A 22,240-nucleotide genomic window follows, 5' to 3' on the forward strand; every position below is an offset into this window, starting at 1 on the left:
GAGCTTGGTCAACTTCCAACATGGGCCGTGAGTAAGTCTGGACAACGTATTAAAATCGGAAATGGAGTCGCCATCATAAAAGTTTGGAGATGGAACCTGCTGGTGCGGACCGGCATTTCGGCCATAAATAGTCTTATCCGTGTGACATGAACATGACTTAGAGATGTACGACTAGATTGCGTTCCCTGCATTCTCCAGACCGTACAATTTCGTCCGGTTCGTGAAGAAGTCTCTTGCAGACCAAACGAGAATACCGACCCTGGCAATCACCAGAGCCCTAATTATAGAGATAGCGCAATAGTCTAGTATAGTTAATTCACAAACTATGTTTAAAAAATCCACTCTTAAATACAGTCGATAAGCAAGGCATTGTTAGTATGACGTCATATACGGTAATAATTCATGTTAAACCCCGCTAGCAGGCGCGAAAAAAATGTCCGGAATTTGGGCCGCGAAATGATGGCAGCCCTAACTGGCGGATCGTAAAAATACAGACCTTTATTTTACTTCCGGAAGACAGGGGTAATACTGCACTTAGTTGTCAATCCCAACATTCATGTGGTCCAATGACAGCACTAATTACGTCATAAGCAGCTTGGACGATGAAGATCTTATGAAATAGCCCAATTCTAGATCAGAACTCAGGGGCATGAGCGAGAGCGAAACATCCCGATGAGAACATGTTCTCCGTAAAAACGCCTCCTTCATTTCTCAGGATATCTCACTCTCTCTCTTTGCTCTCTCTCTCTCACACACCCCCACCGGAAGAACATAATACGTCTACTGGACAAACTGTAGCGATGGTGTGATAGAAGTAATTAAGATACAAAAAACGACGAAGTAAGATTAGAAGTAGCAGAAAAATAGAGTAAGGCTACTTGAATAAGTTCAGTAAGATTAGAGGAAAACTATGTGCGTGCTACTAAAATGGCGACGTAGGCTACTTCGTTACTGACCACATCTGGGTAGATCTTCCGTCCAGATGAGAACGCGAGCTCCATAAACAATTGCGGGCTCGGGTGTAGTTGACAACCAGTGCATGACTCCACTGCACTCCAGCGCAAATAAGTCATTTATTGGCAAAACATTAAAATGAAAAAACTGTTTCAACGAAAATGTGACGTAAGGAACGTACCATGACGTAGTCAACACAGATGATGTGTCGATATGCAAGTAAAAACAGAGACGAGTTCTATTGTTATGTCGCTAGTCGTGATGAGAACCAGACCGATATCAGTTTCTGCAAATATATCGGTATGTGTCGAGTCCGGTCAATGTTTATCGGTCTTTCCAACGGATTCATCACTTCTACAACTGTTGGAAGTGAAAGGGTCCAAGTGTTGCATGTTGATTTATGAGGGCCATAAGAGTTCAAATCTTGATGAAAATGCTGAAAGCTTTTACCATTGATCTACAGGGAAAACCTATTTTTACAGGGTTGCAGTATTATTGCAAATATATAAACTTCATAGGCACACCAGTTTTAAGTAACTCCCTCTAATTACGAAGAATTGATCGGTTATATCGGCTACAATATGTTATATCAGCATTCGATCGAAACTTCTGATATCGGTCAGGCGCTAGTCATGATGCTCGACGAAAGTGAGTACAGAGCACGGTTGGTAGCATTCCTACTCAAGTAGAAGTACAAATAACACCGTGAATTATAAATCAATTACAAGTAGAAGTAATGACTTCCAATGCACGCCAAAACTACTTCAGGTAAGAGTACAAAACGAGATGTCTCAAGTTAATAGTTTCGAAAATTAAATTTGGTCGGGGTGGCTTACCATAGTCTATCAGATATCACTACTATCGAATTAAAAGGTACCCTATCGCAGGTGACACAAAATGACTTTAATAGTGATAATATCCAGTTCCCACGATCCTATTCCATAGGGTTGTCATGAAAATTTCCCTCGTAAACGCCATACAAAGCTATCCAAAACACAACTGTCTACTTCACAATAACCAAAGTGTACAAAAGTAAGTAGTTTTGCAGTAGCCTATAAACAGATAGAAATGGAAGCAGTGGAAAGGCATATCAATATGAGTAAGTTGTGCGATTAGGCAAACTATACTTGAGTACTCCGAAAACGTATAAGTACTTCATTGTATACCACCTTTGAACAAGAGTGATGCCACACATAAGTCGGTGCAAAGAGTATGGGGATAGGCATCGTGACACAATAAACCAAATAAATTAATGGAGGGGTGGATGGATGGATGGATAAATAAATAAACGAAGTGACCAGGGAGAATGGCTATCACAGTTGAAGCACCATACTATAAGCACATTTCCGTTCGTAGCAAGATGTGTATCAAAGAGCTCGTCATTTTCGCCAGATCGAGTCTTCCTCAAAATGTCCTGGACGAGTTATTCTGAAAAAAATACATTTTATGAACAGAAGTAAATCGCGTTTATAGCCAGCGTTCGTTTGGGCTCACATCACACATTGTCGTAAGTGAAAGATAAGACCGAAAAACCAATCGTTAGATCAGGGGTTCTTAATCCAGTGTCCACGGACCCCGTATGGGTCCCCTGCTCGGTGTTAAAGGGTCCTTGAAATGTCAATTTGGAAACAACTATTATAATAGTCCCAATAACATCCGTCCTTAGTATTGACTTATTTTATCCTATTTTCTGCGCACACCATATGTTGCAAAAGAAAGTGATGGCCATTTTTACTCATCATGATGCTTGTTCGCCAAGTATAACAGTTGGCAACCTGACATGAGGTCATGATCAGGACTGGGTGAACTTTTATTAGTAGCCGGCGTCCTAAATTAATTGTAATTATGCAATATTGCCTAATGTCAGATGCTAACAGAGTGGTTCCCGAATTATTGCTCCGTTTCCTCCCTTTTCTTGCTTCATTTTGGAACTATTGAACCGTCCTTCCCCACATGACTGAAACTAGGGTTGCATTTAAAACAAATAGTTGTTCAAAACACATGTTTCAAACAGTGTTTAAACAAAGACATATTCTTAAAGAAAAATGTGTTTTTTAAGTTGTATAATGATGTATGAAAATACTTTGCAACAACATGTAGTATGAGCCTTCTGACGACGAATGTCACCCGATACAGCCGGCGTATTCGATAGGGGATGGTTGGAAGCCTCGAAATGGTCGGTTCAACAGCTAGAATAAGTAGATTTAGATTATTGGTACGGAATGAATATTCTGATGATGATGACATCTGACAGTAAAAAATGCTGCGAGACGATGTAGTCCTGGTTAAAAATATTTTAGTCCGTATATGACAGGGGTGGGGAAGCCTATTTCGTCAAAAGTGCTACATTTACCATATGTTTGCAATTGTGAATATCAGTCCAATATGACGTGACAATTCAATATACGTGACGTCATGGCTTAGAAAAAATAAAGTAAAAAAAACATGTTTCAAACAAGATTGTTTTAAGCATGTTTGGAAAGAAATGGACATCGTTTATTTTTGTTTTTTGCGGCATGTACACCGACTCATGATACACACAGCACCGTAACTGCCGCACCCCAAACCCCCCAATTGGGGGGGGGGGCCCGAGCTCGAAGGGGTCCCAGAATTATTTCGTGAATTAGCATAAATCATAGAGTACTTTTTTGAAAATTTATGGAAATTTTTCACAATTTTTTCGCGCTGTGCGCGAATTCAAGTAGCCATTTATCTTTAATATTGGGTATTGGGCCATTAACGCGCCACGACCCACCAAGACATACAATCAAGTTTTCGGCCATATAACATGCGACTCCAAGAAGTGTGCCAGAACGATCGGCAGCGAGAAAAGCTTGGCCGAAAAGGTCTATGCCCTTATGCTGATCGAAGACTTCGTTATATATACAAAATACATATAGGTTCAATTGTCCATGGGCGCCTAAATGACTGGCGCCGAATGTTCCTGTCTTTGCAATCTGAACCTCACAAGACAAATACCATCCCGCTGGGAACAATTTTATGTCAGTGAAGAAATAACAATTTGAAATCGTGTGCGTCTCTTAGTTTAGAAGTCTACGTTTGGGCGATTCCATATTTTTTGATATAGCAGACTGGAAGTCACGAAATAACATCAGCATGTAACGAAGTCATATCAACGGGTCCGCCCGCCCGAAGATGTTTAATTATTATTTACGAGCCCTCCCGTTTTCAAGACACTTCACTCAGCTCTACCGGTAAATCTAATTACGTGAGTAGAGAGGACAATAAATTGATAGCATAATATATATGCAATCGCCGATCTGATTGACCGATTTTATCATAAATTATCGAAAACTTTCGCGCCTCGCGCGGCCTCGCAATACAGTGCAGATGATTTCGTGACAAACGCGAACAACGTGAGGGGGGTTGTTTTACACCCTATGGGAGCCCAAGACCCACGTTTTTGGGGGTCTGACGAGGTACTGTTTCGTTCCTGCGAACGGGTATACGCCCGAAGATGTTTAATTATTATTGAGTGGTCCTACCCTTTCAAACACACCTCACTCAGCTCTACCGGCAAATCTGACTACGCGAGCAGAGAGAAGATAAAAATAGATAGCAATATATGCAATTCCCGATCATACTGACCGATTCAATCGTGAATTCTAGAAATTTTCCGCGCTTCGCGCGCTTAGGCGACGATAGCTGATTCACTACACAAACTCCCAATTAATATGATAAATTGCGGTAAACAGTGTATCGCTGGAGGGGGGTCTGGGGGGCGAAGCCCCCCATAAGTTCAGCCTATAACCCTATGGGGGGCCCAAGACCAAAGTTTTGGGGGGGCCTGACGAAGTGCTGTTACGGCCCTGGATACACATACACACGATCTGTGCATATGCATACCATGAGTGCATGATGTGCATATGCCGCTTAACAAGGAAGTGAAGATATAGCCTTTGCGGCTTTCTAAGTCATGCACCACCCCTCCATGCTATCCCAGTAATGCATGAGCGCCAAGCAAGAAAGTCATGGATACCTGTGTTACTAATCAAGTCTTTGATCTGACCCGGCCGGGGATCGAACCCACGACCTGCCGATCAAGAAGCCGGACGCTTCACCATTACGCTATCTAGTTTCAAATTGATTTTTGTTTTAAACACAAACCTAACTGAAACAAATAAATTATATTTGAAATTATAGTTTTGCGAACTTGAAGGACCCAATATTATTTCATTGGTTGAGGAAACTGCGCATATTTTAGAGAAATAGGCATATAGGCGCCGGCGATTACCTCGAATTGAACAGGACTATGACTCTAAGACAGGGGTCACCAACACGCGACCCGCGGGACACATGCGGCACGTCAGGTCACATTTTGTGGCCTGCGACCTGGTTTGAGATTTCGGAAGAACGCTCTGTAAAGCATTTTGAAATGTTGAATTTAAGTGCAGTTAAAAAATATTCTCCTGTGCCTAATATCTCTATTCCTCACTAGCTGATACGGGTAATAGCATTGCACGGAGGAAGAGTTAGCTGATATTAATGGACATATTGCCTTGTCGTGAAATGGCCCTGCCACGGCCGGGACGCTTAGATAACTGTGGCGAGATAGAGCAGTGGCAAAATCCACAGTTCCAACACCAATGGGTTGCGGTTGGTTTTGGGGGTTTATCTAGGCTCAACTTTGACATCTCGTTCGTGTAAAGCGGCTTCTTATAAAAGCCTAGAAGTGGGCCATGCTATACAAGCCGGCATCTACATAACAAAAATGAAGAAAATTGGTCCGGTGTAAATGACCATAGTATTCGACAAATACCATGAATACCACAAACAACAACAACGCTTACAAAACGAATTGGGGCCTCCCCACAAGATCAAGCGACCGGATAGTTTCGCAGCAAGTACTGTTTATCTAGCTAACCCAAATATCGCTTCTTTAGTCGCTGAAAAGTGTTGTCAGGTATCGTGCCCACTTCATAGTTCGAAGTAGAATTGAAGTAATGTTTTGTTGTTGCATTTCAATTTCTTAAAAAATAATATTTCTTTTGCTGAAACTATACTCCCATCGCCCATGTTACAGAGCACAACGCTGTACCGACGAAGAGTTTTGAAAACGTGATTGTTCAACTGTGTGGTCTATTTTATCTCGATATCGAATTCATGCGTCCCGCAGCCTCTACGAAATTTGAGTAGTGGCCCGCGAAACGTTTTGAGTTAGCGACCCCTGCTCTCGGATAAGAGGTATATACCAAGAAAAAGTTTAAACCGGAAAATGGGCTACGGCAAAAAAGTTGTAATCCCTGTAATAGATACACCCCCGACATGATACCTATGTTGGACAGACTTGAACGCACCCCAGAACACCCAATATACTTGAACACTAGGGTGGGTAAAAATCACTTTTTTGTTTTTCAATTTTTGCGGCTATTAACTTAAAAAAGTCGCTAAATAAAAAAGGTTGGCTAAACAAAACGTTCCACAACAAATTTGGCTCAATTCCGACGATTATAGAAGTGAAGCTATTAGAGTTGGAAAATATTGAGCTTATTATTAAAAAAATATATATATTTTTCTCACCGCTGCAAACTATATTTAGGTTCGGATCGACTTACCTGCGTTTCGATCTGAAGAGGACGGAACGGGCAATCTCCCTCCGGAGGATGATTGTTATATCCGGGACGACTTACCATGTTGGGCCGTCTGTGTGGTTCCTCTAAAAAGAAATAAGATGTTATTTGAATGAAATGCGATTGCGAACGGAAAAAGTGGGTGTGAAAGAAGCTAAATAGTTTTACGCCTACAAGGAAGTCCCACCACTTTAACGACGTTTAGACAAATCCTACTCACCTCGATAAACACTCGACCGGATATCCGATTCTGGATGATGGATGCTACATCCGTTTCTAGTCACCATGTTAGTCTTTGTAGTACGTGGCTGATCTGTACAGATAGTAAACATGATAAAAATGTTACTCATTCTATTTCCAAATTTATGCTAATAACCTATAATTATATAGGTTGTCTAGTTTTATACTTGAGCAATAATCTGCTAACATATGTAAGCTCCAATCTACTCTGGTATCTTACCCCATCATCTTCAGATGTTGGGGGACATTTTCTCCTTGTCCATCTCTGACTATGCCATGGTCTTTAGGGAAATTATTTAGATACATTAGCTTTTTTGAATGTCTGCTGTCCGACATACCGATATGGCAGTGACACATTTGTATCAGGGTTGTGAATCTCACTAGAAATCACAATATTTCAAAGCTGACACGTCTGATCCAATCGTGCTCGTGATTCAATGTTTCGGCATTACTCTTAATGTTTCTGTCTTATTCACGAAGACTAACTGAGTCTGCAATTGTTACTGCACCTAAGACTTTGCCATTTTGGAGAATGGCACACTTTAGGCTGCTTTTGTAGCTATCTATAGGCATTCGCCCTTCATTTGACTTGTAAATCGGGATTCCTTACTCCTCCAGTAATCCATACGGCATCATGCCAATGCCAGTATCCAGAGGTGGTCAAAATATTCAAGAAAGCTACTCAAGTAGAAGTAGAAGTAGCGACGATAAAATCTACTCAAGTACGAGTAGAAGTACTTCTTCCTTAAGCAACCTAAAACTACTTCAAGTAGAAGTAGAATTTACTGACTTTAAATCTACTCAAGTAAGTAAGTAGTTGTGTAAACGATCCTATTTGGTTCACATGGATTGTCAAAAGCTGCAAATTGAGCTATGGGAAAGGTGCCGAGCTTCATTCATCAAGAGGTATCCAATTTTCGACAGCACAAGCAGTTGTCTGCATCATCGGATGAAAATGATAATATTGATATGGAAACGCAATACTAATCCTCTGTTTTCTGGAACAGCACGTTTTAGAAAATATCATGGTATGGCGCCCTCCCTCATATTACAAGTCCCGTAGTTTAGTCGAAGAGCAATACAGAGAAGTTGTATAGTATACGGTGTAAACACTTGCGGGATTAGTGAACGTTGATAAAAAAGATGGCGGACCATAAAAATGCCGTATTGTGTAGCTTTATTTCCGGAAATTAAAGGCATTACTACACTTGCCTTTATACTTCAACATGTATGTTATCCAGACAATAGAACTGATATTAATTAGAACTCTAAGTATATGATGCTGGGAATTGAAAGTGAAATATAAATACTACTTTTAAAAGCGGAACATGTATTTCATGTCTTTAGTCCATAAAGCTCAAAGTAGGTATGCTAAAACACCTCTAAAACTACAAAAAAGTCAGAGTCCACTTTTACAGATTAGGACACGCCATGGACATGGACATGGACAATGGACATTGGACATGCTAGATTACGATATGATAAGTAAGTGCTATATTGCGGAACATCAGTTTCAAACGTTATGATGAGCCATATATACTGTGATGAAATATTTCATATGGGCAAATGGCGACATTGTGGTGTGAAAGGAACCACGCTAACCCGCTACCTATATTATATTCACCGATGCTATTGTGAAATTACACTGGTAACTCCGTATCAACTGCACGCCAAGCGCGACGAAAATTCTGGGCTTTTCTCAACTTTTATGAAAACCAACTGTTGATACTCCGTGAAAACAGCCCCGAAATTCCCCAGGCTATTTTCCTGATTGGAGCGTTGAACTACTTCTACTTGACAAACTGAAAATAGCGAAAAGTAAGTAAGTAGATCACAAAATATTATGAAGTAGAAGTAGAAGTAGCGGAAATCAGACCTACTTGAGTAAGTACCAGAAGTAGAGGGAAACTACTTGAGTACTTCGAAAAAGTAGAAGTACTTCGTTACTGACCACCTCTGCCAGTATCACGGCAACATACAATGCTAGGAAGCTAGCGAAGTTAGGCCTACGAAGAAAAGGCTGTTTCTCCTGATCGAAAGTGAGATCTTTTATCACTTCATAAGGATGTTAAAAGTTCCGAAGATATCTATTCAAAGTCCCAAAGCTTATGTCAGATCAATAACCCGAGTCGATGGACTACTCTACGTTCTGAATCTACTTCGATTTAAAAATCTGCATCATTTGGCCTATTATCCCTAATATCTTCATCTTGACCCAAATTAGAGAGCGTATAGGAGTTTCAGGTTACACTGAATAAGCTGAATGGGGCATTGGACCAATTGCTGATAGTAAATGTCATGTTTATTTTCCTTGTCATATCCTGCAGTATGCATTAAATATGCGTGTGAAATATCCTCGGATGATTGCACCCTCTAACCAAAAATGGGTGAAAGCATCGGCCTAGATCGATACCAGTACCTTTTTGCTACATAATTCAATCGAGCCCTCGACTATATAACTTATTGTATCATAAAAGTGTGGATTTTTATATGATAAGGCTAACTTCGTGAAAATTTGCTTATTGACGTGATAGAAGAAAACCTGTGGCCTTTTTGGAATCAGCATGGCAAAATTAGCCAAAATCAAGTGCAAAATCAAAGTCAACAAATTTTTCTTACAAAATTGTTGCCTAGTATTATTGTTCTACGACTGCGTGCGGCATTATACATTCGCGGGTTGGCCAGCCCAGGCCAAATCGAAGTAAGGACGAGCATTGAGCAATCTATAGGCTGCAACATAGCGGTAATTCTAAGTACTACTCGAGGTCACCGGATCACCCTCTAATTATAGATAACTAATTTATAATCTAACACGATGGTTCTCAAACTCTACCCCCGAGACCTACTGGCTACACCCCTCCAATTATGTGTAGTTCGCTATTTATCAGCATTTCGCAGGAAGTATCAATTCAAAATGTCTGAGCTATCGCGGCGGCTTCCTCAACAATCATTATAGATATAGATATCGCAAGCTGAACACAAGTTAACTCTACCCTGTTCTTCTCCAAAGGAACCGATAATGCCATCCATTACCAACGGTTGAATGACGAGGAGAAACATCTGCTTCACATCACAAAATTATTGTAATACACAAGTTGCGTACAGTTGATATGAACATTGTACGATATTGCACATCCGGTCAACATGTTTCCAAGCTGAATTTGCGTATTTATTGTGATAGCTGGTCATCGGTCGATTGTAATGCGGATCCAGTACACCCCGTCCGAGTGGTACACCCTAGGCCTAGGGTGTACGAAACACCCGGTTGATGAGGCCTGCTCTATAGGACGAGCCGCCACGGCTTAAAACACAGGAAGCATAAACATATGCCGATATATATCGTCGTTACAGCCACTATGTTAGTGGTATTCCACCGGCCAATCATGGTAGCCTACTTTTTCCATTTTGATTGTTTGCGAATAACGGCGTTATTACGATTGAACCCATATGATCCGTAATATGATGTAATCAACGTACACGGGCATGGTAATGGAGTATGCACGTGAAATACACGGTCCGAAGGTTTGAATCTGGCGACGAAAATTGACTGTGACACCCTTGGTCTAACTAGCTATTAATCTAATACTCAGATAGGCGTGCTTGTGTTGAACTCTACAGTTACTTCCAATTTTTCATTCAGGGTATCTTGTTACCCATACACGGTATTTAGGCATTTGACTCCAATCTTAAATGGAAGGCCCATATTTGCCATCATTATACAAAACTCTCTGCCACGACCGGAATTCTAGCTAGATTTAGCCATTCTATCCCTAGACAGACTTTGAGAACCATTTATGTTTCACAATTTCACTACCACCTTCTTATGGTTTTTGGGTATGGGAGAGGGCCAACTATAGGTTGATTTAAACTGATTTTGTGTCATAAAAAATCAGCCCACAAGAAATAGATTTGCCTTTGATAGCACTGGTCAACAAAATGAATTAAAATTGGTAGAACATCTACGAGTCCTTTCTGGGGATTTCAATGTTGATGATTACACTGGTCAACACATATTTTAAGCAGAGAAAGTTTTGGGGTTCTGAGGGGCACTGATTCCGAATATGACCTTAGTTTTCTTTTCAAATTGGCTCTTGTTGTGGAGATAACCCATGGGGCTATTTTGACCAAAATCCCCCATTTTCGCGGTAGTGACTAGATATAAAATCGGCTCAGTCGTACTATGAAGTTTAGAAAATCACTTTACTTGTTATTTTTAAACGCAGAAGACTCTTTTAAATCAAAATACAGCAACAGCACTATGTTTAGGGGTAATAGATTTATCATAGTTACAGATTTTCACGGATATCATGTACATAAATAAACTCCAGTCATGTACATAAGGATTTACCTAGACCAGTGATTCCCAACCGCGGCCCTGAGGGCCGCATGCGGGCCCCAGATAGCCTTCTTGCGGCCCCCACAAAATATTGAGAAATCGATTTATGAAAAAAAAATTATATTTATAAAATACTCTTGCTTCGCTTGGAGTCTGGAGTTTTCAATTAGGATTGCAGGTAAGTAGTGAGTAGACTGCTAAGATTACGTCACTACTGTTTCAATGCAACGTGCCCTAACTTTCCAGTTGAACGGGCAGTACCTATAGATATAGGTATATAGATATAGGTATTGACAGGACCGTGACTGCCGCACCCCAAGCCCCCCAATTGAAGGGAGCGAGCTCGAAGGAGGCCCAAAATTATTTAGTGAATTAGCATAAATTATAGAGTATTTTATGAAATTTTATGCAACTTTTACAAAGAATTTTCGCGCAGCGCGCGATTTCAAGTTTCCAAGTACCTTAATTATTGGGTACTCTTCGACCAAGATAATACGCAATATTTATAGAAGTGGGCATATCGTCGTATATCGCCAGTATATATCGCCACGACGCACAAAGACATATAAAGTTTTAGGCCATGTAACATGCGACTCCAAGAAGTGTGCCAGAACGATCGGCAGCGAGAAAACCTTGGGCGAAAAGGACTGCCCTTACGCTGACCGAAAACTTCGTTATGTATATTCAAAGTACATATAGGTATGATTGACCATAGGCTCCTAGATGACTGGCGCCGAATGTTCCTTTCTTGGCAATCTGAACGTCACGAGACAAATAGACTACCATCCCGCAGGGACGAATTATATGCCAGCGAAGAACTACCAGTTTGAAATCGTGTGCATCTTATAGTTTAGTACGTTTGGGCGATTCTATATTTTTTGATATAGCAGACTTGAGGTCACGAAATAACAAATAACATCATGTAACGAAGTCGTACCAACGGGTCCGCCCGTCCGAATATATTTAATTATTATTCACGGGTCCTACAGTTTCCAAGACACCTCACTCAGCTCTACCGGTAAATCTGATTACATGAGCAGAGAGGACAAGTAATTGATAGCAATATATATGCAATTCCCGTTCTTATTGACCTATTTTATTTTGAATTATCGAAAATCTTCGTGCTCCACGCTGGCTCACTAAACGGGGATCCTGATTTCGTGGCAGAAGCGAACAACGGCACGGGGGTCGGCTCATCACCCTATGGGAGCTCAAGACCTAAGTGTTTTGGGGGGCCTGACGAAGTGCTGTTTCGTTCCTACCAACGGGTATACGCCTGAAGATGTTTAATTGTTATTGAGTGGTCCTACTTTTTCAAACACAACTCTTCCGGCTCAACCGGTCAATCTGATTACGTGAGCAGAGACAGGATTAAAATTGATACCAATATATATGCCATTCCCGATTATATTGACCGATTCAATCATGAATTATAAAAATTTTTCCTCGCTTCGCGCGATTTGTCGACAGAAGCTGCCTAAAACGGACACCCGATTTAGATGATAAATAGCGGTAAACAGCCATCTAGCCTGAGGGGGTCTGGGGGCTTCGAAGTTCGGTTTATCACCCTATTGGGGGCCCAAGAAAAACGTTTTTTTTGGGGAGAGGGTGGGGGGCTGACGAAGTGCTGTTACGGTCCTGGGTATTGATAACTAATTTACGGATAGATGTGCAACAAGTGACTCACGATTGAATACGACGAGATGCGTACTGCTTAGTCGGCAAAAAGCAGCATAATTGGTAGTCCTATAGCTCGCGACACAAGCGTCCGAATAATTTGATATGTCGGTGTTTATCGAAAGCAAGTGTCACACTGATTCTAAAAATACCAATTGAAATCTCGCCATGGCAATAAAACTACTCCGAAATAGCCAGCAAATGTTGATTGTTCTGAACAACGGGAGCGCGGCAACACAATGGCCAATGACGTCAAGCGAATGATCGGAACAATACTAATTTTCATATTTTGGTGACTATTTTGGGTTCCTTTCATTGCCCTGGTATTCGTGCGGCCCCGACCGTACTCTGAAATTCTAAATTTTGCCCTGCCACCGAAAAAGGTTGGGAACCACTGACCTAGACACTCAAATAACGTGGCACTAATTCAATCAGTTTTACGTCCACCACCTACTGTAGATTTGAAATATTAAGTTGGAATATAATATTATTGATATATTTTGTATCAAAATTGTTTTTTGTTGTAAGATTTTCGCCTGTAAGCTATTTAGTGCAGTTTCTTGAAAGGTTCCGGCAACGGTCTGACATATTATTTTCAATTGTTCATCTCATCTGCCCTGATATCTCTCTTATGTTGTTCTGATGTCTTGGTAGAGCCTCTCCCATTGCTAATCAACAAGATAATCAGGAATTATATCAAGATTTTTGAACAGGAAGTGAACTTTTATGCTCATGTTTGTGCTCAAGTGTTCGATATGCAGATACGAATTTTCGGACCAACTGTTTGTAGTTCTTTATGATCATCTAAAAAGTTTTATTTACTACATCTTAGGAGAAATTGCAGGCAGTGAACTCCTTCCTAATGTAAAATTGTAATCTTTCGAATATACCAGATACCAGATTTAAGCTTCTCGTTTGATAGGGTTATATACGTATACCCATTTTGTTGGCTCAAAGCGTAAAATTTTCCATTTACCAGTCAAAAAAAGGAGACGCATATGAGTATTGTAGTTAAGCCTTCCAAGGACAAATTTTATAGTTTTATACTCCTCTTTAATCTAGGTATAATGACCAATTGATGCAGGAGAATATGTATTTCCGTTGTGCAAAAGTACAATTTTCATACTTGATAAACTGCTTTTTTGACAAGCAAATGTTTCGCATCATGTTATGTTAATATTGATAGAATGACTGAGAATGACATGAGGGTTCTTCATAGTCAATTAGTTATTTATGCGCAGTATAAAAGTAGAAAAAACTACGATTTTCTTCCTACCAAGTGAAATATTTAAGGGTAAATACAGTAATTTGGGGCTTTTTTGGGGGTGTAAATATCTTCTGACAAAGAGCCAATCCGACAAAACTATTGTGATATTCGTAATCAGCAACCTCGAAAACCCCAGAAATTTTCATTTTGTTGACCAGTGTTATTAATACCACATTAGTTTTGCCAGATTAGCTCTAGGAAAGAAGATAGTTATTCACCGTAAAAAAAAACTGTATTTACCCTTGAATATTTCACTTGGTAGGAAGTAAATCTTCGATGTTTCTACTTTTATACAGCGCATAAATAGATAATCGACTATGAAGAACCCTCATATCGTTCTCAGTCATTCCATTAATATTAACATGACCTGATGCGAGATCTTTGTTTGTTAAAAAACGAAAGCCTAAAAATCGTTTTTTTTTTTTGCGCAACGGAAATATATTTTCTCCAATTGGTCATACTACCACGATGAAACACGAGTAAAAAGATATCAAATTTGTCCTTGGAAGGCTGAAATAAAATACTCATATGCATCTTATCTATTTTGAGTTGTAAATGGATAATTTTACGCTGAGTTGATAAAGTGGGTTTACCTAGTAGGCTATCATTATTAAGCGAGAAGCTTAAATATAGTATCTTTCACGGACCTCAGATTCTAATACGGATGAGGGATTCCAATTTCATATTAAGAAAGGAGCTCACTGCATGGAATCTCTTCTAGGATGCAGTAAATAAAACTTTTTGGAATACTACAATCACCCAACTACAAATAGTTGCTCACCCAACTACAAATAGTTGGTCCGGGTATCGGTGTCTGCATTATGGAAACCTTACAGCAAACATGAGCATTACATCTGACTTCCTGTTCAGTCATCTTGATATATTTTCTGATAATATTGTTGATTAGAGGGAATAATAGTAAGGGAAAAGGTTCCATCAATACACCCAAACAACACAAGAACGATATCAGTGCAGATGAGATAAACATATTATAGCATACTATTGCTGGAACCTTTCGAGAAAATGCACTAAATTGCTTACAAGCGAATATAGTACAAGAAACAATTTGGCTTTAAGGTAAGTTAGATAAATTTTATATTCCAACCGATTATTTTGAATTTAAAATTGGTGGTTGATGGAAAGCTGATTCTATCAATGCTACGTTTTTTGAGTATCTGGGTAAATACTTATATACGTGATTGGAGTTTATTTATGTACTCTGTTTGTCTAAAAGTATGTGTTGACTAATGTTATTATTGTTTTGCTAGATTATATGCCACTTCTGTTTACCTCACCACTCTTAGTCCTTAAACTACCTGAATTATATAATTATGAAACTACCAAACTGATACATAAATTTATGAACAGGCATAGTTGTTCATGAATCTATACATCAGTCTGGCAGTTTCATAATTAGCCTTTATCAATCAATCAGTTTAATTACCTCAGGAAGTTTGCGCACTTTAAGAGTGAGGTTAACAGCAGTGCCATGTATTCATGAATAGGCATATTTTTCTCCGGGCTCCTCATCGCCGATCTTACTGCTACGGTAGTGCATTGAAAAGCTCAGACCGAAAGTGGCTGTACTACAAGTACGGTACAGAGACGGCGGTGGGCGCATGTTAGCGAGAGAGACTGAAGATTGACCGGGAGAAGCATAGGCGCAGCCATTGCCCAAATTGGAAAATATGAGCCCTATGGTTAGGGTAGGGAGTTGTCTCAGGATGAGGCTAATTTTTAGTTCGAGGCAATAAAGTCGCATGCACAGCTGTTGCATGCTCAAATGTCGAGCAACTAATGTCGTCAGCTAGATGCGTTGCTGTACCCAGTGTACTGTATCAACGGCATAGCCCATATTCAAGTCATATTATACTGCTGCATTATGTAACTTTACCTGTAAAGCTTCTAGAGTCCATAGGTATCGCCATTATGATGAGCAACCGATCCAGCCACGTGTTCAGTCAACACCAGAGATGATTTGGATTTGAATCTAAAATCCGGAATAGGACTTGGCAATGATAAATCTGCCCGTATCTCTCTCTCTGGTCATAAGATGTGCGGTGTGCGTTCTTGAACGGCTAGTTCCGCTTCGTCGATTTGACTGTATCTTGATATCATAATTTCCATGGCGATTCCAACTATCATTTCGAGTCCAAAGATGAAATTGAAATCGTAGTCCGTATGTATTTAAAATCATACTCCGTATTCGTTTCGAATTCGCCATACCATAAACGCTAAACAGCATATATCAATATCAAGTAACCTACAAATGAAAAATATTTTCAATTTGAACATATTTTTTCAAAGTATCGGGGAAAATGAAATGAGAATTTTCGTGCTTCAGTCGCAAAGAACGTGGAAGACAAATAAAGTTGAGCGGATGTGACGTCATGTGGTCCAGATCGACGCCATATTTGACGTTGTGATTAGTCAGATACCACTTTCGAACCATTTACATTAGTATCATTCTATCATTTGGCTATTTCAATGATATGTAGTTGTTCTGACGTAGGCTACTATAATATCAGATAATAACGGTAATCGAGAAGATGAAGTGCTCAATGTTGGCTGCCGTCAACATGCAATTCATATTTACGAATTGACTCGAAATACTTCGTACAAAATAAACACGTAATCACGTATATGCAGTTCGTCTTTTCTTGAACATTTTAATCGCGCTTTCAACTGCCTTCAAGCTTGCCTGCTGTAGTCCATGTCATTAGAATGAGACTGGGCCTTGCAAAGTGACCGTTCGCTTGTGGCCCCGCGGGATTTACTAAATTACTACGACCAATCGATACCTTGGACTCAATCATCAATTCCCAAGTGTTGACGGTTTATCTAGGCTCCTCGTCGTCATTTTCACAGGTTGGCCGCGCTACAAGTCGGCAGCTACGGAATAATAATGAAGAAGATTGGCCTGGTGTAAATGACAATAGTAGTCGACAAACACCATGAATACCGACGACCAGACGATCGATACCATGACTGTAGTAGGCAGCTATATGCATTTCCGATGAGCATGAATCCTCCACTCGTTTGCTTCGAGTAAGTCTGTACTGTAATCGTTTACGTCATTCCCTAGTATATGCGATTGGGAGGCCTACTATATAGGTAGGCTACATAAATAATTCACACACTGCGCACGATTCTTAAGCAATGTGATTGTTCTTGTCTGCTCAGCTAGCTATTCAGCTATTTCGGATATGTGAGAACAATAAAAGATGCGGAGCCATGCTAGAGTAAACGCTTACGAGTTGCGACAGAGTACTGACTGTTTTCCGAAAGTATTTGTAGCGTGAATGACCCATATCAACTAGTAATACAACAGAGGCAGTACGTAATTGAAAGGAAGAGCGCGGCCTCTCCTGACTACGCGAAATCTGCCACCTCAATAATTTTTCGCGAATGATCGGCCGATTGTTTGCCAAGAACAAAATTCATGCTTCGGGGCGACCTTTTCTGCAAGCGTACTGCGCGTGTTATAATAAATCTGGGACATGTTGTTTTTTGAGCTGTGGTCTCGTTTTGCCAGACATCATTGTTTCGTCACAATGCCACAATGTTAAGGTGGGCAACCTTTATGCTAATCACGGCCGCATTTGGATAACTTATGTAGCCTACGGTCGCATTCCAGAGGGTATAGCCGTAATGAACTAACCGGACGCAAAGTTGGCTACCAGTGTTAAACTGTCCGTGACCATTTCCGACGAACTCTGGGCTATTCTACTTTTCATATCGGCCTATTATACGCACCGAAATCGCGAGTGGTAATGTTATATACAGGGTTGCCATACCGTCCTTATTTCTAAGATTTGTCCTTATTTTGAAAGGTCAGGTCTTAGAAAACTCAACTGTCCTTATTTCTAAGAAATGTCCTTATTTTCGACTTGCGTCCTTATTTTGTCTTATTTTCAGCAACTACGATCGTTTTCCTCTGGTATCTGTGTACAGTGGTGGCCCTACGAACGGGGGGCCCTGGGCGAGACTTACCGGGGGGGGGGGGCATATAAGTATATATCCGTAACTTCTGGACCCCCCTTCCAGACCCCCCTTCCGCATCGGTTATTATTATCTATCTTTCACCAACACAAAGGTTTGCCCAGGTGCTGGATTCGGCCATGTCTATTTTGCATGTGTGCAAGGATAGACTACATCAAAACTAAGTAATTCTACCGCATGCAGAGACGTGATGATTATCGGGATACGGGACTTTTCTAACAAATGCAGTGATTTGATGATCATTGACACATCTGTACGGAATCATATTCTTGCTTGGTGCACGGATTTCCATGTTTATTCGTCATTCTCCTTGAAAAAATCGCAAAATCCAAATAGGGGGGCCCCTTCGACCAGGGGGGGGGCGGGCGACCGCCCACCTTGCCCACCCCAAAAGCCGCCACTGTCTGTGTAGCATAATATTCTAAAATAATGATTTTGCGTCGACATTTCATGACATCAGAAATGAAAAGAACTCCTAGTGTGTACAGGGCCATAAGCAGAATAAAGTTTATATTTTCGTAATCAATACAGCTTTCCATTGATAACCATTGTTGTAAATTTAGCGCTCGGCAAGCCTGTCAAAATGGCCGTAAGATTGAAATGACAGTCAAATCCCGGCTACCAGTAAAGGTAAACCTAGACCTCAGCTGTCGTGAGATCCGTGAAGCACTTTCTAATAACAAGTAGTTGCTGGGGCAGATTGTTTCTGTCAAAAGGTATTTCAATCAAAGTAATATATGGCATCATCTGCTGGTGGAGGATGCCAGTGTGAGCAAGTCACTGCTCACAAGATTCGTTGTCCTAAACATAAAAGATATGTGAAAACTAGAAACAGCCAAGTTTATCTAAGGTTACCTCGGCGGATGCACGACACATACGCGTCCACGTCGTCCAACTACCACATGGTAGCCAAAAAAAGATCGTCGCTCTATCAAATATGCTGGACACAATTTTTGCAACAATATCTCGCCGGCTATCCGACAGTCATAGAGCATGTCCTGTCCACATTCAATTCGAAATACAAACTATTTATACTGAATGAATCCTAGTCAGCCTTCTTGTTTACCGGATCACGACCTGACATATCGATCTCGCCTTCGGACGCATGCCATTTTTTGTCTCCTGTCCTTTCATATTATATCCTAGGCCAGGTGGGGGTCTGATTTTGAAGACTACTCCAAGTTGTTTCGACACCTTCCTATCTTTGATTGTAAAGCAATCTGAGGTAAATTAAAATGACGAAATTATAAGCAATAAGATGAATTGAATGTGATATGCCGCAGCTCGTGTAACTACTAACTAATTATGTACAAAAACGCTTAATGCTAATCTAATTTTTCGACCGTCCTTATTTTTTGGTCCATGTCGATGGCAAGCCTGGTTATATAAATAGTTATTGATATTGGACAATTGGACATGGTCGCGCGATGATCGAAAATTTTTCCGATTCACGAGTGGATTCCGTCGTGAATAGTAGCTGTATCACATATTACTATCAAATATTTATCCTTCCTCAGCCCATGGGATCAGATTCACGGTAGAGTTGATGGCTAGAGCGCTTTCGAAAATTTAGAGCAATTTAGGGCCCCCATCAAGATTGTCGGTAGAGTAGAAATATATTGAAATCGCCCAAATGTACCAGAAACAAATTTCTTTCATGAGGAGCACACGATTCCGATTCCGGCTCTGATTGTAAAGGACGCTACTATATTAAAATCGAAAAGTGAAATGGCATTGAATCGCACGGAGCGCCAAAAAAATCAACATTGATTAAAATCTCTCAAACATTCGGGAGTGCATTCGTAATTTCAATTTGCATGTCGACGACCGCCAACGCATAGGCTACTAACTGCATTACGTGTCGTCGGCCGTACAAATCCCCTTCTACGCCCGCAGGTTGCCAAATGCCCACCCTGATCTATACAGTAGCTAACACCTTAATCGGGTGGATCTGGTTTTTATGATACAATAAACATATCATCTCAAAATGGATCCTGCACGACTACTTTTTTACATTAGATAGGCTTACCATATTTTGGAAATCTAAAAAGAGGACACTTGTTCAGAAATTTCAGACTTGTAAAACCGGAGAAGAATTCTCAAAAACCGGTGAATTTTTCCCACTTTGTGCTCGCTTGACTAAAAAAAAAAAAAAAGGTGCACCTTTTCCACTCAGAGCTCAAAATACAGTTTTTCTCTCCACGTTGCCGGGTGGATGACTAAAAAAAAAAAGGTCATCTTCCCGCTCAGAGCTAAATTCACCGTTTTTCACTCCGAAATACCCGCCGGAGCTTCACTTCTGTTCTAATTTGCGGCATATCACTAGCAATTTGCTCTGAATCTGACCTAAATTTTCAAAAAAGAGGACAAAATCTCAAAAAAGAGGACAAAAGGGCGTCCTCCGAGGACACTTTCAAAAAAGTCAAAAAAGAGGACAAATCCTCTTAAAAGAGGACTTATGGTAAGCCTAACATTAGACAACAGTGCATCTTCGTTTTGTTGATGTGAATTATTGTTATTATTTGTTACTGCGGGCCAAGCTCACAGCAGAGTCACTAATTACAAACGGAATGTTGAATATTTCGAGCAAACTTTTGTAACAAAGCAAATAAAACTTTTAAAAAGGGCAAGATACATGCTCGCAGTGTTGGGATGACTCGAGTCATGACTTGACTCGAGTCAGACTCGAGTCACCTTTTTCGTATGACTTGACTTGACTCGAGTCACATTGCTAAAATGATTTGACTTGACTTGACTCGACGTATCAGAAATGTGGATTGACTCGTGACTCGGAGCAAAATTGACGAGTCAATTTCAAGTCATCAAGTAAAAATCACCTTATCTTGCATATGTTCGTATTGTTCGCCAATCACTTGTGTAACCCATCAGAGCCACCGATCATTCAATGATCGTGCGTTTTACTGAGCCTTCAATATTCTCTCACAAATATATTGACCACAAACGAATTGATCGAAGCTACAGCTTACGTTGTCGTAAACTATTAGTATAGTAATTTAATAGCAAAATATCTATTTCTGTTCGCTGTTCTTACCTTAACCGAACCTCTTGTTTTATTGAAAATGAAATCGAATATAGTTTATATACTCCTCAACCATTGGCGCAGACTTGAATTGTATCATATCAATATGTAAAAATGGGTGATGTATTGCATCTCATCAATTCGTTTCTCGGTTCTCTATCTTGGCTGGTAACTATAAAATGAGGATATGCAATTACTTACGTAGTTTACCAGTTCTACGTATATGTGAGCGATAGAGCCCCTTATTGCATGTATATTTAACTCTATATTCGTTCATCGGTTCAGAATCAATGACCAATCAATCTGTTATTCAGACACCTAACGAAATGCAATGACGTAATCATGCTTTATGCTTCGAAAAGGCAACTTGACTTGAATTTTGACTTGACTCGTGACTTGACTTGACTTGACTCGACTTGACTCGAGTCACTTCCAAAAATTGAGTGACTTGACTTGACTCGAGTCACATTCGATACTCGATTGACTTGACTTGACTCGAGTCAAAATGTGCAATGACTCGAAATGACTCGTGACTCGAAGGTAGTGACTTGATCCCAACACTGCATGCTCGATTAGTGTTGAATTTTTTTTCGCGCTGCTAGCGCCATGCAGAGAGTGGTACGAATTTTAAATGGAATGAATTTCAACCAAATATGCTATAATGACGTGAAAATTGTAAAAATGAAAACAGTTCCACAGTGTACGTAGAACCTACCAAGGTTCGCTTGCAAACCCCCAAATTTCTTAGGTTCACACACCGAACGCGAACGAGAACATTACGTACACACCATCCCCGGTTAATATTTGAATCTCGATGTCATTGTCCCTCCACGCTCCCAACTACCACGTTGGCCAAAAGTTGAAGTTAAAATTAACACAATATAACCAACCGCTATATGTTCAAGATTACTTCGTTAAAATGCAGGAAGCCAGAAACCAACTGCTCCTTGCCACACGCAAAGTCGTGCTTCCAGCATTTCAACAAAGTAATGAGTCTATGAATTGAAGTGTCACTGCGAAGGAGTGATGAGTCTATGAATTAAGGGTCACCGTGAATGTGGCAAGGTTGGAAGTACGACACATCATTCGCAGCAAGAGCCAGACGATGCCAAACTCCATCACTATCCGAAATT

At 40.3% G+C, this 22,240-nt stretch overlaps 1 long non-coding RNA gene across 1 annotated transcript; it reads right to left on the reverse strand.

The window, feature by feature from the left end:
* Positions 1 to 1,038: 1,038 nt before the first annotated feature.
* LOC145453963 (uncharacterized) lies at positions 1,039 to 17,017 on the reverse strand. The gene is made up of 4 exons (XR_013919988.1): positions 15,960 to 17,017; positions 6,766 to 6,858; positions 6,531 to 6,631; positions 1,039 to 2,382 (listed from the first exon to the last, which is right to left on the reverse strand). It is a non-coding gene; the product is annotated as an uncharacterized LOC145453963 (long non-coding RNA).
* Positions 17,018 to 22,240: the final 5,223 nt, after the last annotated feature.

Source organism: Botryllus schlosseri, chromosome 13, assembly GCF_051294905.1.
Source record: "Botryllus schlosseri isolate E-star chromosome 13, Bs_hap1, whole genome shotgun sequence".
Classification (NCBI taxonomy): domain Eukaryota; kingdom Metazoa; phylum Chordata; class Ascidiacea; order Stolidobranchia; family Styelidae; genus Botryllus; species Botryllus schlosseri.